The sequence below is a fragment of the Lepidochelys kempii genome, chromosome 8 (assembly GCF_965140265.1).
Source record: "Lepidochelys kempii isolate rLepKem1 chromosome 8, rLepKem1.hap2, whole genome shotgun sequence".
NCBI lineage: Eukaryota > Metazoa > Chordata > Testudines > Cheloniidae > Lepidochelys > Lepidochelys kempii.
The window spans coordinates 61158470-61170433 of NC_133263.1; the positions used below are offsets into that span (position 1 = coordinate 61158470).

The window sequence follows — 11964 nt, forward strand, 5'->3', positions numbered from 1 at the left end:
TCCTTACTCAGACACACAACTATAGGTGGCTGCAAAACTGACACTGCCAGATTTGGGGGGCTGAAAAGATAGTGCTTCAATGAGCTGGAGATAAGGAGGACCTTAGAAATATCACTCCTGAGAACAGGCACGGTTCTTAGAGTCTCCAAATCTTCTCATGTAGAGCTAGCGAATACAAGAGGAAGGACTCAATGAGTTAGAGCACAGAGCTAGTATGAATTTGTGACAGAGTGCTGGGAACAAACAACTGAGCAAGCTCTCTGACTGTGCCTGATTAACTAACAAGCTATTAATCCCATTAACAGAGGGTTGAGAAAAGCACAGGAAGGACATGCTGAAGGGGAAGAGGCAAACAGACTAGGAAAGCCAGAACCAAGAAGAATCTTTAGGTGGAAAGATCTCTTCCCATTCCTTGTAGAGGGTGAAGAGAAACTAATGCTGTAAATGGTTTGGTGTATGGATCAGTGTAGTGGTGGGAAGACCAATGTAAATAAACTACACAGTGATGTTTAATAACTGAAGGTTTCCAAATAGTCTGTGTAGACAGAGCAAAAGACAGGGATGGGACCTTGCCCTGTCAGAGGGTCAATTTAACAATACTTGGCCAGCTGGTGATGAGCTCAACCGGGTCAGACCCTTATGGGTCCATTTGGTCTTAGGACATGACAACATTTCCCTTCTGCTGCACTCTATGTAGTATTGTAAGATCTAGAGATATAACTCTCGAATTGGACCAGAGTCAACATATTTTCCTCCTCAAAGTACCTATAATCTCCAGTCAGTGTTTCAAAGAAAGATTCTGGAAGCCTTGGAGGATGATAGCAGGACTCAGCCTTGCACTATTCCTACAGCTAAGACCATTGTGCTCACCTCAGAGGTTCCTGATGAAGGCTCAGACAATATGATCTCCACCAAAGTTTTGATAGACATTGAGTGAGGGCTGTGGGACTTTTCTGCTTGCAATAAGACACTCATGAGTGGGAGGTGGCCTGCCTAGTATGTGACCTGAGTTTGGGACCAGACATGATTTCTTGCTACCCCAGACTAGAAGAGACCGGGAAAGAGGTGGAAACATGTTCACATTCTGTGAGGTGAGTGACTTCTACCTTAACTGATGCAGAGTCACTTTGACAGGCTTTCATGCGTAGCCCAGCACGTACACCAGAAGCTTAAAAAACAAACAAACAAAAAGAAACCAAGGGACCCTGGAAGACCTCAAAAATCATATGCATCACATTTTCTGCCACACATTTATACAGCTCCATCTTGAAAGAGCTGCTGTGTTAAACCTAAGTACTGATCTATATCCATATATAGTTCTAGGGGATGAGAGAAGGGGAATAAAGCTACTTTAAAGCTACTTTTCCCACATCAGACCAAATTTGAAGACTTTTTAAACAATGCATTTCTCCTTGATCTCGTCACATTTCGTATAATTTCTTAGTTGGGTGTAGCTCAGCTTGAACAGCTATATGCAGTAAAATTCACATTCAGTTTTCTCTCTTAGCATGCCTGTATTTGATACAAAGAAAGGTGATATGGCTAATAAATTACAACCTCTGCAGTTGCAATGCGTACGTGCAGCTGGCAGAACATGCAGTGCCAATCAAGTTGCTCGTGATCTTCTAGCCATTTGATAAATATTCATGAGGAAGCACTGTGATGAGTCACTAGTGTTCCCTTTTAGTAAATCTTTAAAAAGCTGGTGCTGCCAGAGGCGGAACTTATTTTTGCCTTCCAGCTACTGTGAACAATGCAGTTTTATTTAGTATTCCTTTAGAGACTCAGAAATCCTGGAGATGGGTCACGAATTATTATATATTACTATGTATATAAGTGAATAGTTAGTTTTATACCTTTTTAAAAAGTCAAAAGTCAAACTCTTATTTTTTCTTTCAACTGAGGCAGTTGTAAGCAAAATAATTTTAAAATAATCCTACTAGTATTTGTTACGCTTAGATACTGACTTGAAAGTACTCTATAAATATCTTTAATTAGCATTCTGACTCTCCACGGAATGTTGGTAGATTTTAAATCAAGTGTGTTACAATGTACAAGTAGTGTGTAAGAATGAATTGAACTCCCAAGCAAGCTAATTCATGACAGCCAATTTAGCATCCCATATGTGAAGGAAGTTATGTGCTTCTAGAGTTGAACCCAAAAGGCCATGATTTCAATACACACATCTTGAATCCAATTTTCAAAATTAGACAAACCCCGTGCATACAGATTTTTAAAATTACCCTCACATGGACACTGTTATTTTAGGTATGATGTGATTTGGTTATGTTGCACCTGAAATCTGGCCAATCTGAAAGCCAGTTGCTTAGTTTTCATTGCAAATTGGAAAATAAAAAAGTCCCTCAGCTGGCCATTCTAGATCTACCACCTCCACCATAATTCTGGCCCTTGAGCTCTTGATGCTGCTAGAGTCCTTCCCCATATTTATAAATATCATTGCTAATGATGAGCACTTCAGTGGGCACTATGGGTGCCCAGCACCTCGCGGGGGAGGAAGGGGAGGGAGAGGGGAAATCAAACCACTTATTTAGATACTTTCATGTATATTTAGCTGCCTAATTTCATGCACATAGGTTTGAAAATTTTGGCCTGAAGGACTTGCCCCTGGTCACACAGTGAGCTACTATCCATGCAGTGGCTAGAACCCTATATTCCTGAGTTTCTGCCCTTTATTCTATCCTTGAAAAGGGGAACAATCATAATCTACTTTAGCTGCTGAAGGTGAGTAAACAATTCACAATGGATAATTTGTTTAGTGAATTTAGCTCTCACACACTTGTGCCCTGTCTGCAGACTGCAAGTTTTAAAATTCGTTCCTTTTCAGACATTCAATATTACCAAATTTCAGCATGCCGGTGGCTCACAGATCATCTATTCACTGTTATGCTCTGATATTAGAGCTGTATGATTGTCACATAAGTCACATGGTGGGGAGCTCCCACTCCACAGATCAACAAAGTGTAGGGTGATCAGACAGCAAGTGTGAAAAATCAGGACGGGGGTTGGGGGATAATAGGAACCTATGTATGGGGCGATGTCAGCAAACCAATAAAGTGCCTGAAACCACTATGGCTTGTTGCTAAAAGCAGCCAAGTCAGCAAGCCATAAAGTGGCCATGTAGCAAACTCAGCTTGACCAAGGCAGGAGGGGAGGAGGTTTTGAGTGCCACAGAAAGGGCAGCTTGACCCAGCATCCTTCCTGATAAGAATTGTGTTGAAATTGCTGATACATGCATTTTAGAGGAGCAGGATATGCCCCAGGAATGTCTATTGGGCCCTCAAGGCTGCAAACTCTGGAAAAACCCACACCTGGTTAATCAGTAATCAGAAGGAGCCTCTTGCTTGCCCATTGGAACTGCTTGCTTAACAAGTTTTCTTTAAGGGACATGTCATTCTATTACTAATATATAAATAAGGGGGAAAAGTTTGAGGTAGTGGGACTCTTCGGGACTGGACTCTCCCTCTGGATGCATCTTGTGTTTCCCACCAGCAGACAGGCTGCCGCTGTGCTACTCGAGAGCCACACTCAGCTTCGGTAATTATCGAGGGTTGGGGGTGTTTTACTAACCTGTAGTAAAACATGTGTAAGTGCTTGAGACTAAGTAAAGTTTAGCTTTAAGTGAAAGCACTCTTGTGTTGTCCTGTTTGTGCCAGCCGTCTATCGGTCGGACGGCCGTGTCTCCCCAATTTATTTCCTGACACCACCTCGCCCAGAGTAAAAGTTACTAAGAGCTTTGGGTTGAAAGAACCCCAGGTAACACCTATATAAGAAAAGGACCCAAAAATTGGGACTGTCCCTATAAAATCGGGACATCTAGTCACTATAACAATGTGAAAGAGCCCTCTGCTTCCAGAACCTTAGGTGGCTGGTAAAGTGGCAAGAAATCCAACCCCTGCTTCATGCTGCAGCTATCCACCGATTGGAGGACGGACGTGCCATTCCAGAATGAGACTGTGCAGACTGTAGGAGGGCACAAACTGCTGCTGCAGAGACACAGCCACATGAGACCCAGAGCTCAGGACTGGGAGCACCCCATCTGTGTGGCCCCTGGGAAACTGCAACGCGCTGCATGTGAGAATCATCCAGACCCCAAAAGGAAGGAGGCGACCCTGATCCACCATGACTAAGGAACTAATGGTGGAACACGGACTGTTCATTTGCTGATAAAGATGTTGGAGTGAGGGTGGGGTGAATCCCTATCGTCCAAAGACTGTAGCTTGTTTTTCCACCCAAAGGCAAGAGGTGAGAGCTTGGAACTAACTACTAAAAAAGGGAAGCTTCCGCCATAAATGGCATATTTTGTGGTCCTGATTGTAGAAGTTAGATAAACTACTGCCAACCAAAGTCACATTTAATTTTGTAATGAAACACTTTATAAAGTTTCCATTCTACAAACATTTACACCAACAAAATTTTGCTCTCATTCTGTTCACAAATAATGGGCGGAAAGTTAGCTTGTGCAGCTCAAAAACTTGTCTCTCTCACCAACAGAAGTTGGTCCAATAAAAAAAAATTATATATATACCTCCCCCATCTTGTCTTTCTGACATGACACAGTAATACAGGGAGCAAATATCTGAGTAAAAGATGCCAGTTTACACAGTAACTTTTCAGAGCAGAACTATATTTCATAGAATTCCAAGAATACTACCAAGCAGACACACTATACCTTGTCCTTCAGATGGGCCTGCAGTAACCTGAAAAGAACAGAACAAGAAAAACCAACAACTGTTCACCTGTGTTGGCACACACTGAACAAACTCAGCCTTCTCACACTTGGCGAATTAGTGACACACTAGATGCCAAGATAGTCTTGGAATAAGTTAAAATGTGAACATACCCTGTGTAATAATCTGAGGAGGAAAATCCCCTAGGTCAGAGGTGCTCAGCTGACTGCTAGAAAAACAGGTATTCTGGTAAATCAACTGTTAGGCATATTTAATCATAGCTTGAACATTAGTATCTTCATAAATGATCTGGAGGATGGTGTGGATTGCACCCTCAGCAAGTTTGCAGATGACACTAAACTGGGAGGAGAGGTAGATACGCTGGAGGGTAGGGATAGGATACAGAGGGACCTAGACAAATTGGAGGACTGGGACAAAAGAAATCTGATGAGGTTCAACAAGGACAAGTGCAGAGTCCTGCACTTAGGACGGAAGAATCCAATGCACAGCTACAGACTAGGGACCGAATAGCTAAGCAGCAGTTCTGCAGAAAAGGACCTAGGGGTTACAGTGGACAAGAAGCTGGATATGAGTCAACCGTGTGCCCTTGTTGCCAAGAAGGCCAATGGCATTTTGGGATGTATAAGTAGGGGCATTGCCAGCAGATCGAGGGACGTGATCGTTCCCCTCTATTCGGCATTGGTGAGGCCTCATCTGGAGTACTGTGTCCAGTTTTGGGCCCCACACTACAAGAAGGATGTGGAAAAATTGGAAGGAGTCCAGCGGAGGACAACAAAAATGATTAGGGGACTGGAACACATGACTTATGAGGAGAGGCTGAGGGAACTGGAGATGTTTAGTCTACGGAAGAGAAGAATGAGGGGGGATTTGATAGCTGCTTTCAACTACCTGAAAGGGGATTCAAAAGATGATGGCTCTAGACTGTTCTCAGTGGTAGCAGATAACAGAACAAGGAGTAATGGTCTCAAGTTGCAGTGGGGGAGATTTAGGTTGGATATTAGGAAAAAAAATTTCACTAGGAGGGTGGTGAAGCACTGGAATGCGTAACCTAGGGAGGTGGTGGAATCTCCTTCCGTAGAAGTTTTTAAGGGTCAGGCTTGACAAAGCCCTGGCTGGGATGATTTAATTGGGGATCGGTCCTGCTTTGAGCAGGGGGTTGGACTAGATGACCTCCTGAGGTCCCTTCCAACCCTGATATCTATGATTCTATGCGAGCTCCATCACTGAGAGGATGAAACAGCAGCAATGCTCAAACTAGGAAAGAATCAAACAGACCAAGCAAAAGATTTGACACAAATTCTACAATACAAGCAAAAGTATTAGCAGTCACTTAACAGTTATTAGGCAGCATTTGTGATCAGCCCAGGAGCCAGACAGCTACTAATCCTTATATGTTACTCAGAATAATATAGGCCCTGGTTCAACAAAGTATTTATGCACAGGACTAATGACACATGTGAGTATTCTCAATAAGCTCAATGGGACTACTCACATGCTTGAAGTTAGGCATGTGCTTAAGTTCTCGCTGAATCAGGACCTCTGTCATCAGTCCTCGGATGTCAATAAGCTGCCCTATATAGTCTTCATTCTATATATGGTGGACCTGGGCAAAAAAAAAAAAAAAAAAATCATTGCAGAATGGATCAAGCCACTCTGGTGATCTCACAAGGCACCATAACCAAGAAAATCTCCATAAATGAGAGAAACCTAGGAATGGCTTTTCATCACACCATTTTCAATTATTTCTTTGTATTTTAAAAAGTCTTCTACTGGAAGGTGAACAGCAAACTTACTCATGAGTTACATGAGTGATCAAAACCAGGGACATGTAGTAGATGTACAGGTAAATGTTATAATCACTTAATGGTTTCTATTGGCACAGCATTTTATATGCAGTTTGGTGCAGATGTAAGTGGTTCAAGACTTATAACTCAGAAGAAAGGTATGTTATGGGTATAATACATGAATATATTAATGTGTGTATGTACTCATTCTGGCATTGCTATCTAAGGGTAGATACACTAGCAGCCATTTTAACAATTTGATATTTTACAGGAAGTGGCTGATGGGAATGAAAAAAGTTGAGACCCCCAGGATAAGTCATTCAATTCTATGCACATATTAGCATATAAATAATGTCTTACCTGAGTGCAGCTCTTTGTGGCTTTAACTCTGGACCTATTATGGAGGGGGGGAAACAGCCTTAAATTTGGATCTCCTCTTCAGGCCACATCTGGACTTCAAAAAAAGGATTAGACAGTGAAGTGATACTAATTCATTGACTGTTTATAGCTGGGAGATTTAAAAAAAGTTTAAATGTTTAACGGAACAAAGATTTTCACTAAAAAAGGAGTGAGAGCAGTTAGGAGTGACATATGTGGAGGTTTGCTTTTATTTTTAAGGTTTGTTTATGCGAGAAAACAGGAATGTGTAAGGAAGCCAAGCTTTCTTTGATGATTGGTTTCATAAATTTATTAGCTGAATCATAGACATGGAGACAGGATTGAAAGTTCATCAGCTATTGGCACTGAGAGAGAAATGTTCTATTCCTTCTCTCTGTCTGTTTAAAGTCTGTGTGCTAAATCCCAACTCCTTTTTCCTATTGCCAATGATTGCCTTTCTCGCAATGAGACTAAAACAAATCAGTAATAAAAAAAGGTAAAAATCAGAGGGCACACGACATATTGAAATAATGAAACAACCCTATGACAATTCATTTGGGAATCGATTTAAAGATATTTCTCATAATCAAAACCTTAATTATTTCCTCAACCTCCTATATGCAAAAAGAAAAGGAGTACTTGTGGCACCTTAGAGACTAACCAATTTATTTGAGCATGAGCTTTCGTGAGCTACAGCTCACTTCATCAGATGCACAGATGAACTCCTATATGCAGTTCACCATCAAACCTGACAGAAAAAATAGACCGTAGGCCAAAGCCATCCTGGTGCAACTTCAGTGGAGTTACAGAAGGAATTAATTTAGCCCCTTGGGTTTACTGTGTATGAACTACAACACCTGAAACCATTACCCACATATCAAATGTGACATAAAGGTAACTTTTGTTTGTCAATGCAGTTCTAATCAGGATTAAAACAACAGGCTGCAATGCAAATAAAAAGGACAATGCAAATGATCCAGGGTTTGGCACAAGAGGAAACATACACAAACAGCATTCTTTTGTAAAATTGCCCTGTGTTTATTCAATAACTCAGATTAAAAAAATATATATAAAAAAAGACCCTAGTCCCTGAGCCATACTACTTCCTAATTTGGTTAGGAAGAACACAACAAAATCAATCTGCCTTCAACAGGAGCATTATCTTCATGCTCTCTTCAGAAAGCTGTTCACGTGGAACCTGCATCTTCTTCCTTTGTGTATTTGTTCCCTCCTTCTCCTCCTACTCCTTGAGGCCTACACTACACTGGAAAACACTTACCATTTCAGCTGTACCAGCAAACCGTCCTACTGTAGACACAGCTTAAACCAGCAAGTCTGCGCTTGTTTCAGTGTAACATACAAGTTCCCGGAGTGAATTAAGCTATCTTGGCAAAAGGCCTTTTTTGCCAGTATAACTGCATCTTCGCTAGGATCCTTTGCTGGTATAGAAATATTGTAAAATGTCATACCCCTAACTGACATTACTATACCACCAAAAGTTTCTAGCCCCTGGCCAGTATAACAAGGACCACCTGCTACAGCTGACAGAATCCAAAATACAGCTGCCTTCCTTCAGCTCACAAGAAGCCAGGAAGGAAGTAAAGCCAACTACACTTTCTCCACAATAGCCAGTTGGAGGTACCTATGAACGAATCATTTCTCTAGTCACTTGGAAATTTCCTTATTGTGAAATGGTCACACACACTAACCAGGAATGGCCTTCGCACACTAGCCAGGAATGGCCTTCACAGTACACCCCATTATAGCCAAATAGGTAGTAAATAAGTGAGGAAGAGCATTTCCATTTCCCTCCCCCCTTTCTGTTTATTTTATTTGCCGTTTTAAAAACAGGACTTTGCCTTCTCCAATTTCTAGAGAAAAAATAACAAGGACAAAATATGTCTTCTGAGATGCATAGTGTGCAATAAAATACTATAAAAGAGAGAAAGCTCTGTGTGTCTCTCTCTCCCTCTCTCAGAGGTAGGATCAGAAACAAACAAAACTGGAGATAAGCCATTTCCAGCCATGACTAACTCCATGCTGGACTTTTTCTGGATTAAGCATGTTTATTCTCATTCTTTAAATGAGGAAACGTAAAGATGATGTTTTATTCTGAAAAAATAACTTTACAAAGATCTGTAGCTTGTCATAGATTCAAAGATTTAAGGGCAGAAGGGACCTTCTAGTCCAATGTCCTGTATACAGACCATACAACTTCATCCAGGGATTCCTGGAGCTAGTCCTATTTTAACTTGATTTTAACCAAAAAAGTTTCATTGGCTCCACTCCAGCCCATAATCTCGATAAAGATTTATTTTCTTTTTTCTTTAATTCACAAACAAATCTTGTTACAGTTTTTCTATGGCTTTGACATCCAGAGATAGAAATGCTAGCATGCAAGCTGTTTTAGACCAGATTGTTCAAATTACTTTCCAGCTTTATAAGTGAACCATTACTTTTCTGCTTCACTGATTTTTGTTCTGTCTTTCCAGATACTATCTTCTGTGATGCAGGTCCAATGAATACAAAGTTTTAAATTATATATAAATTTAGATGGTCAGATTTCATCAAATGAGGTCAGAGGACAGATAACTCCCTGTGTTTTGGGGTTTTATGTGATTAACATGCATTACTGGAGTGGTTATTGGATCTTGTAGTATATGGTTCCTTCGCACATTTTCCTAAACACATACAGTACACCACACGTATAGATCAATATTGGTACATGCTTTAGATTGTAATATATTCTCTTTTGTGTAGAGAATAAATGGTCACAAATCTGACATAAGGAATCGTAACATTCAAAAACCAGTAGGAGAACACTTCAACCTCTCTGGTCACTCAGTAACAGACTTAAAGGTGGCAATTTTGCAACAGAAAAGCTTCAAAACAGACTCCAGTGAGAAACTGCTGAACTGGAATTAAATTTCAAACTAGATACCATTAAGTTGGGCTTGAATAGAGACTGGGAGTGGCTGGATCATTGCACAAAATGAATCTATTTCCTTATGTTAAGTATCCTCACACCTTCTTGTCAACTGTCTGAAATGGGCCATCTTGATTATCACTACAAAAGTTTTCTTTTTCCTGCTGATAATACCTCATCTTAATTAATTAGCCTCTTAGAGTTGGTATGGCAACTTCCACCTTTTCATGTTCTCTGTATGTATATATATCTTCTTACTATATGTTCCATGCTATGCATCTGATGAAGTGGGCTGTAGCCCATGAAAGCTTATGCTCAAATAAATTTATTAGTCTCTAAGGTGCCACAAGCACTCTTTAAATACTATGCCTTATTTTTTTAATCCTTTCATAAAAATGCATCTAGACTGCTTCTACTCTCCTGTTGGAATTTATGGGCCTGATCCAATATACATTTATAGTCATTAGGAGCCTTATTATTGACTTCAATGGGCAACAGACCAAGACCTAGAAGCATCTTTTCAGCAAGGAAGAAACTGATTGTCACCACTTTGTGTATGACACTTTCACCGTTTCTGCTTTGTATTCACTTCAATGCAAAAAGTAAACAAGCAAAAAACAAAAACAACAAAAAACAACCCTAACTACTTTCTGTTCCAGTTATCTTAGGTGTTATAAACTCAGTAAGTACAACATTTTCAGAATGTGTGATTTTCAAATTGATGCTGGCATTTACACAATTCTTTGTTATTTATTTCAGATACAAATTAACTATATGAAGTAGCACCCATATGCAGGAGATGGTGGAATCTGGAAAAGAGAGCTGCAAGTGCAAGCAACAGGTGGATGTCTATTACATTTCTCCTACTAGAAGAAAGCCATGAACACTTAAATGATACCTACCATATGCAAAGATGTTCCAGTTACAAGTCCACATGACAAAATGAAGGCCTCTCCGTTGCTCATGCCATATTTGAAGCACACAGAAACCCAACCTCTTTTATAGTCCCCACACATTCATTGATTAATAATCAATAAAAAATTATTTCTGACTCATCTAAGCAGAGTACTTTCCTAATTTACATTCCAAACATCACTGGGGGACTTGCCCAACATCTTAGAGCTCTTAAATTTTTACAATCTTTTGACTTTGAAAGTTTATTTTTTGTTGCTTTTAAAATACAAAAAAATATTAATCTATTATCTTTGTGTCAAATTTACACCATTTATGATGGCATCTGTGCCATAGTCTGCACTATGTGACTTAAGATCCACCAGGAGTCATATAGGGAATATGGCATAACCCCTAGAGAGGGGGCGCATGTCACCAGCCAGTGCAACTCAAAATGTGCCAGATGGAGAAAGGACATGTCTATGGCAGCTGGGCGCCAGCGGGGAAGATATCCTGGTTCAATGTATGCCTTGAGCTGTCATCTTTCAAATGAATACCCACCCACCCCCCAGCACAGTGAACAAGGCTAACACAGGGAGGTGAATGTATTCCCCTCTTCCTAAAGTTACCATCCTTTAAAAAAAAAAGTTTCATGCTAAGGGATTTCTTAGGTAAAGAGCAGTAACTGAATTTTGAAAGTACATGTATGAAATTTCTTGCATGGCACTGGGGAAACTTGCCAGTCACACTCTAGGGATCAGCTTCACAAGCCCTGCTGCGCTTTATTGCCTTAATAAATTACTGAGCAACCAGTACATTCTGTCCCTCTAGTAACGTGTCTCCCTACTCCCCTAGTTAATTTCTTGAGCAGTTATGGAAAAAGTTGCAATCAAGCCTCTGTCAAAGAATAATGTGAAACACAAATATGGGGAGGAAAAATAAACATGATCAAAAATAAATTTTTGGAGCAACCTCGTGTCTGGCAACCAATAGCTTTGCTTTCCATGGGTCAGGCCCAGTTTTGTGAGCTCTGGCATACTGAACCTCACTCAAACTAGTGCCGGAAAAATTCATTTTGCCTCATTTCAACACTGCAAATTTCAAAGTCGGACTTTAACAATACTGGGTTTGCATTCCAATAAGAAGATACTATCTATACTGCTAACCTTGGAATCAAATGTGATGAAGTGTTCATGGGAGTAAGGGGGAAACAGCTCTAACTGAAACCTCCAAGGTTTGGTTTCACTGAATTAACATTTCCTATGTGGAAAACTCC

The 11964-nt window shown here is 40.4% G+C and overlaps 1 long non-coding RNA gene across 2 annotated transcripts; it reads left to right on the top strand.

Annotated features, from left to right (window-relative positions):
• The first annotated feature begins 3367 nt into the window (after window positions 1-3367).
• On the top strand, window positions 3368-10852 carry LOC140915981 (uncharacterized). Of its 2 annotated transcripts, none has more exons than XR_012160335.1 (2): window positions 3368-3555; window positions 10557-10852. It is a non-coding gene; the product is annotated as an uncharacterized lncRNA (long non-coding RNA). The 2 variants fall into 2 exon arrangements; XR_012160336.1 differs by lacking the exon at window positions 10557-10852 and adding an exon at window positions 3875-4418.
• The last annotated feature ends 1112 nt before the right edge of the window (window positions 10853-11964 follow it).